Below are 7,728 nucleotides of genomic sequence, written 5' to 3'. Positions count from 1 at the left end.
ACAACCAAGATAATAAGGTTGTTGCTTCATTGTGGACAGACCAAAGTAGATCAGCTGGACAGTCACTGTTGTTCTGTCATTGAACTACCTCAGCCCAACCATATGGGCTGGAAAACCGCCATCGCCTGCACTCTCGCCATCGTGTGCACCAGCACAGTCATCACTACACAAACAGCTGTTTGCAGTGCGTTAAACGGTGAGTTTTGTCTGTCAGTCTGAAGCAGTATACTACTTACACTACCAGACAGGCTAAACGTTCCCCATACAGGGTGCATTTCTTTATGTTTACCTTCTGTCCTGTGCAATAGATCGCACCCAGATGGGGGGATTAGACAGGCTAAACACTCTACATACATACAGGGCACATTTCTCTATATTTACCTTCTGCCCTGTGCAATAGATCGCGTCCAGATGGGGGACTAGACAGGCTAAACTTTATCCATACATACAGGGTGCATTTCTCTATGTTTACCTTTTTCCCTGTGCCAGAGATTGCGTCCAAATGGGGGAATTAGACAGGATAAACTTTCTCAGTGTGTGCAGGCTGCATTTCTCTGTTTCCCTTCTGTCTGGTGCTTGAGTGCAGGTCCACTTTAACTGTGGCCCCATCCCAGATGACCTCATGCCACTCCATACTGCTCCTCTGTACCACCGCACAGCCACTGATAGGCCACCAGAATCCAGGCAGCAGAGAGGAGAAGGTGGCCTACATATGAGCCTTGTAGTCCTGCTGGGCAGTGCAGATTGTGCAGAGGACCCAGGTAAGCAGCAGGAGCTGCTATTTTAGCTAGTCAGAGTGTAGTTTAGGCTTACCGCTCCCAGCAGTCCAAGCTGGTCATGGGAAAACCGCCAGTATTCTTAGCCCAAGCTGCGCTTGGGAATAATGCCAGCAGGGTTAATTGACCATCTGAATTCCAAAATGTAATCCACACTTGCTGTTTAGATCTGAATTTGGGAAAATAAGTTACCTAGGGAATTGCGCAGTGTGTCTATTAACATAATTTGGTCAATTCAGCTAAGTAAGCAAGAGGGAAAGGTAAATAGTAAGCTGCTTCCAATGGAAAGCAATCAATCACTGTGTGGCTTCTATAATCATATTAACAACGTCTGAAAACCTTGGAGATTTGATCAGATGGTTGTAAAAGTAAGTCAATAATCATATTACATAGTTACATAGTTATTTTGGTTGAAAAAAGACATACGTCCATCGAGTTCAACCAGTATAAAGTACAACACCAGCCTGCTCCCTTACATATCCCTGTTGATCCAGAGGAAGGCGAAAAAACCCTTACAAGGCATGGTCCAATTAGCCCCTAAAGGGAAAAATTCCTTTCCGACTGCAGATGGCAATCAGATAAAATCCCTGGATCAACATCATTAGGCATTACCTAGTAATTGTAGCCATAGATGTCTTTCAACGCAAGGAAAGCATCTAAGCCCCCTTTAAATGCAGGTATAGCGTTTGCCATAACGACTTCCTGTGGCAATGCATTCCACATATTAATCACTCTAACTGTAAAGAACCCTTTCCTAAATAAATGGCTAAAACGTTTTTCCTCCATGCGCAGATCATGTCCTCTAGTCCTTTGAGAAGGCCTAGGGACAAAAAGCTCATCCGCCAAGCTATTATATTGCCCTCTGATGTATTTATACATGTTAATTAGATCCCCTCTAAGGCGTCTTTTCTCTAGACTAAATAAACCCAGTTTATCTAACCTTTCTTGATAAGTGAGACCTTCCATCCCACGTATCAATGTTGTTGCTCGTCTCTGCACCTGCTCTAAAACTGCAATATCTTTTTTGTAATGTGGTGCCCAGAACTGAATTCCATATTCCAGATGTGGCCTTACTAGAGAGTTAAACAGGGGCAATATTATGCTAGCATCTCGAGTTTTTATTTCCCTTTTAATGCATCCCAAAATTTTGTTAGCTTTAGCTGCAGCTGCTTGGCATTGAGTACGATTATTTAACTTGTTGTCAATGAGTACTCCTAAGTCCTTCTCCAAGTTTGATGTCCCCAACTGTATCCTATTTATTTTGTATGGTGCTAGACCATGAGTACGTCCAAAATGCATGACCTTACATTTGTCAACATTGAATTTCATCTGCCATGTATGTGCCCATATAGCCATCCTATCCAGATCCTGTTGCAATATGACACTATCTTCCTGAGAGTTGATGATTCTGCACAATTTTGTATCATCTGCAAAAATAGCAACATTGCTCACTACTGCATCTACTAGGTCGTTAATAAATAAATTGAAGAGCACTGGACCCAGAACAGACCCCTGTGGGACCCCACTGCTAACAGTCTCCCATTTTGAGTACGATCCATTGACCACAACTCTTTGTTTTCTGTCCATTAGCCAGTTCCCTATCCATGAACACAGACTCTTCCCCAGTCCTTGCATCCTCAACTTTTGCAACAGACTTTTGTGGGGAACAGTGTCGAAGGCCTTTGCAAAGTACAAGTATATCACATCTACAGCATTCCCAATATCCATATTAGCATTCACTACCTCATAAAAGCTGAGCATGTTAGTCAAACAGGACCTGTCTTTAGTAAACCCATGTTGATGCTGAGAAATAAGATTATTTTCTACTATGAAGTCATGTATAGTATCTCTTAGTAACCCCTCAAATAGTTTGCATACAACTGATGTTAAGCTTACAGGTCTATAATTTCCTGGATCTGATTTTTTGCCCTTCTTAAATAATGGGAAAACGTGGGCTGTACCCACTGGGACTCTGCCAGTTGCAAGAGAGTCACAAAAGATAAGATAAAGGGGTTTATCTATAACTGAACTTGATTCCCGTAGGACCCGAGGATGCATGCCATCCGGGCCAGGTGCCTTGTCTATTTTTAATTTATTTAGTCTTGCCTTCACTTCTTCCTGCGTTAAGTATTTAATATTACAGTTAGAAGATTGAGACTCTTCCGCCTCTGTAGTTTGCAATAGTGCTGTTTCTTTTGTGAAGACAGAAGCAAAGAAAGCATTTAATAACTCTGCCTTACCTTGGTCATCCACCATTGAGTTCCCACCCTCATCCTTTAGGAGTCCTATACAGTCAACCTTTCTTTTTTTAGAGTTAAAGTGGAATATAACCCTGCAATTCAACTTTGCTCTAAAACATTATTTACAGCATATTATATGCAAAAAGCATTTTTTTTTTACTAGACCAGCATTGGAAGGGTTAAACACAGAGGTTTTAAGTTCCGTGCAGAAGTTCAGATAGTTACATTCTATTTAGTTATATGTATATATTTAGAAATGTTACACACTCTTTGGCTGTCCTCCAACTCCTTCTCAGTGAGAGAGATGAGTCACATTCAACACTTAGATACAATTATGTAAACAAAAAGTATCTAACTCAAGTTCGGATGCGTCTGCAGAAATCTCCAGGGACTTTAAAGCCCTGTGTAACCCTTCCAATGCTGGTCTAGTAAAAAAAATGCTGGTTGCATATAATATACTGTAAATAATGTTTTAGAGCAAAGTTGAAATGCAGGGTTACATTCCGCTTTAATGTACTTGTAAAACTTTTTTGGGTTAGATTTGATATCCTTAGCGATTTGTTTTTCAGCTTCAATCTTTGCCTGCCTAATTTCTTTTTTACAATTTTTATTGCACTCCTTATAATTGCTTAGTGCAGCCTCGGTCCCCTCCTGTTTTACGACCTTATAGGCATTCTTTTTCCTCTTCATTTTATCTTTAACCTTTCTATTCATCCATAGAGGCCTTTTTTTATTCCTAGACATTTTGTTTCCATATGGGATATACATACTACAGTATTGATTGAGTATAAGTTTAAAAGCTTGCCATTTCCCTTCAGTGTCTTTCCCTTGTAGTACATTATCCCAGTTCACCAAACTTAGTGCCTGCCTAATTTGAGTGAACTTTGCTTTTCTAAAGTTCATAGTTTTAGTGGTCCCGCTGCCCCGTGGCCTATCAGTCACCAGCTCAAACATTATCATGTTGTGATCACTATTTCCCAAATGTTCTTGAACCTGCACATTTGATACATTATCTGGTCTATTAGAAATGATCAGATCCAGTAACGCATTCCCCCTAGTTGGTTCAGTTACCATTTGAGTCAAGTAATTGTCCTGTAGTGCTGCCAGAAATATTGAAATGCTAGGTTTAAAATGTCTGATTGTCCCTTCACTGGCAAGGTTTTGGAGCTACTGCCACATCATGTTCAATTGCATTGGTGGACTTCTTAAAGTGGGCGGACAGACTGTGCCCCATCAGGCCATTTGTGACACCAATGTAAGCAAGCACTAATGTCCTTCTGTGAGTTGGAGAAGGTTAGTTGTCATTGGAGAGGAGAAAACATTACTAGGGAAGTTTCAAAAAAAGAAACATGCTGAAATTGACCTTGTATGTTATTTGAGTAATGACTAAAGATATGGATCTTTGCTAGACCAACTATGGTTTGCATAACAGCCATAGCAGTTCCTGGTAATGCTGACAACGGCCCATAAAATTTGGTGTAGAATGTTAAAATAAAGCTTATTTCTGCTGATATCATAAGGATATCGAGTTCTAGAGAAAAAAAGTCACCCAGAAATGGAAAATTGGATTAACATGTATAAAGGAGTATAGATGTGCAGGCTGCATAGTTCCTCACCTTTATATTTTAGACACAGATTACACTTATTACGTGAACAAATGGTCTGTTAGTCAATGAACTGCATTGCTAATAATTCACTATCTGAGCTAATGAGTACATTTTATTTCATGAAACATAGCAAAGCACTTTGTACGGATCATGTTTTTCCTTATTATCAGCTTTGTCAGACATTATGAGTATATAAATTCACATTATCTTGGTGTAGCAGAATACTCAAGCAGCTCGTGGTGATCCCAAACCACTAGGACAGTATACGGGACTAAAAGAGACCAAAAAGCCCTCCTACTAAAAAGCAGTGCTTAGTGTGATTTGCCTTCTTAAAATAGAAGGTATTTACAATAATTCAGCTTTAAGTGAACCCACAATACATCACTACTGAATATGCAAATAATGTCTTTATGCCCCTGAATCCAGACGTACATCCAGAACCACTGAAACTCTTGTATTTCAAAGCTATTCTCCTTGGTTTGAGTTATGGCTTAGACAGGATCATTGAAGAGTTTATATGTTCTCAGGGCCAGCCCGAGACAGAGGCGAGAGAGGCTCTAGCCTCAGGGCACAGTGTAGGAGGGGGGTGCAAAACTCACTCAGCTATCATTCTCCTATTGTGTTTAAAGCAGAAAGAAATAAGAAAAGGGGATACATGGCAGTTGCTGCAAGCAAGAGAACTAGAGATTAAGGTGTTGGGGGCCCTGGGATGCCTCTTAGTCTAATAGCAATCAGTGTGCAACGGCTGGGGTGGGAGGGATAGAGGGGTGCACATCGGTGTCTCAGCCTTGGGTGCTGGAGGACCTTGTCCTGGCTCTGTATGTTCTCTCAATGCTTTTGTGGGATTTCTCCAGGAACTCATGTGTATTCCCAAATCCAAAAACCTATAATTGGTTAATTGTCTCCCCTCTATGAAAATTACCCTAAACAATGGCACGAGTGACCAAAATATGACTGCAGTAGACATGTAACGAGCGGCGGGGATACGACCACCGCCGTCCCCGCCGCTCAGCTCAGACCGCCGGAGACGCGTCAGCTGACCTGCGGGTCGGCTGTCGTCACAGGGAGTGCTCCTCGCCCCTGATTGGCCGGGCTGGCGGGGGCATGCCTGGGAGTCCCCTGCCAGCATAAAGACAGCGAGCTGTCTGCTTTTGCGAATACTTCGTGTTAGCGCTCAGACCTTAGATAGTTCCGGTGTGCTTTGATCCGGGAGGAAACCGGGGATTTCACACAGAGATAGGAATTGTTTGATAGCTATAATTATAATTGATATTATTGTCTTTATGTGTATGATCCTTGCCTGAACTCTCGACTATCCTCTTGCCTTGTGATTCTGTGCTTCTGCCCATCTGATCTTGTTGCCGACTTTTGCCTGAACTCCACTACGATTCTGCCTGCTGTTTCTGTACCTTGTCTGCCTGTCTGTTGCCTACCTGATCTGTCTGACTACTCTCTCTCACCAGTGGGCCCTCGCCACTGGTGAGGTTACTGCTGTGGTTCTGTCTGTAACCTCCATCGCCACTGGTGAGTTTACCACTGAGGATCTATCAGAAGATTACTGTTTGCACCAAACACTACACTCAGGGCAATAAAGTGGTGACTAAGGTCACGTTTTTACCTTTGTGTTCGCTATATTTGTTTTATTGGTGATTCTGCAGATCACCATATATTCAGATATAGTATCTGCATTATTGGTGATACTGCAGATCACCTAATAATCAGAACTCTGTTGTTCGCTAACACCTATCGTTACAGAACAACAGACCAACATGTCTATGGACGCTTTGTGCAGCCAGGTTGAGGCCTTGACCACAGCGGTGAACACTTTAACCGAGACGGTCAATAACCAACAGGCTCAGATCAACCAGCTGTCTGAGGCCGTTCGGACCCTCCAGACTGCGGGTGAACCAAGGCAGTCCTCTCAAGTTGTTGAACCCAGAATGCCCTAAAACTTTTTCTGGGCATAAATCTGATTTTCAGAATTTCAGGAACCGCTGTCTTTCTTATTTTGAAATAAGACCCGTTTCTTCCGGTTTCCGAGAGCCAGAGAGTGACTGTTATTAAGACACTGTTATTAGGGGATTCACAGTCATGAGCTTACAGTCTACCCTCTGGTCATGAGGCTTTTTCTGCAGTTCAGGAATTTTTTAAAGCCATGGCGATAATATACGACGATCCTGACATTGCAGTTACTGCTGAAAGGAAGCTTAAGTCCCTCAGGCCCATAACACTGTGGAAACCTATGCCGCAGAATTCAGAAAGTCGTCTGTGTCAGCTAAATGGGGACCCTTTGCTTTATTAGATTGTTTTTTATCGGGTTTGTCTGACCCCGTCTCTGATGTGATGCTGAGTCATCCGGAGCCTGAAACCGTTGACGAGGCCATCTCATTAGCAGTTAAGATTGATCGCCGCATTCGCTACCAAAAGCAAACTCGTGGTAGATACTCCGGGAGATCTTTTCCCACCGCCTCTCCTTCTCCTTCTCCTCCTCAGGATGAGCCAATGCAGATCGGACATTCAAAGCTTTCAGAGGTAGAGAAAAATTGGAGACGGACGGAGAGGCTTGTACTGTGCGGAAAAGGTTCATGTAGCACACAACTGCCCTGAGAAGTCTGAAAACTTTGCCGCCTAGGTGTAGCTAGAGGTATTACCCTAGGTGAGCCAGCTTTACCTCTAACCGATAATTGTTTATTGCTCCCTTGTTCTATTACCTGGGAAGACCAAGTTTTGTCCACCCAGGCATTTATAGACTCGGGTTCTGCTGCCAATTTTATTGATTATAACTTTCTTAAGAAATTGGGGTATACCACTACTTCCTTTAGACAGGCAAATTTTTGTTACAGCAGTTGACGACTCACCATTACAGGGCAGTCAGGCCCTTTCACAAATGCCCAGTCTCCGGTGTCATGTGGAAGTATTACACAAACAGAGTTTACAGTTTTTTGTGCTCAAAATGGCCACTTCCACCGTGATTCTTGGGATGCCGTGGCTACAAAAACACTCTCCCCAGATAGATTGGAGCTCTGGCCAGTTGTTAATCTGGTCTCCATTTTGCCATCAACATTGCATAGAGAGAGTTGCGATTTGTGCCACCCAGGTTCAGTT

The sequence above is a fragment of the Hyperolius riggenbachi genome, chromosome 10, assembly GCF_040937935.1.
Source record: "Hyperolius riggenbachi isolate aHypRig1 chromosome 10, aHypRig1.pri, whole genome shotgun sequence".
Lineage (NCBI taxonomy): Eukaryota > Metazoa > Chordata > Amphibia > Anura > Hyperoliidae > Hyperolius > Hyperolius riggenbachi.
This window is presented reverse-complemented; position numbering follows the sequence as displayed.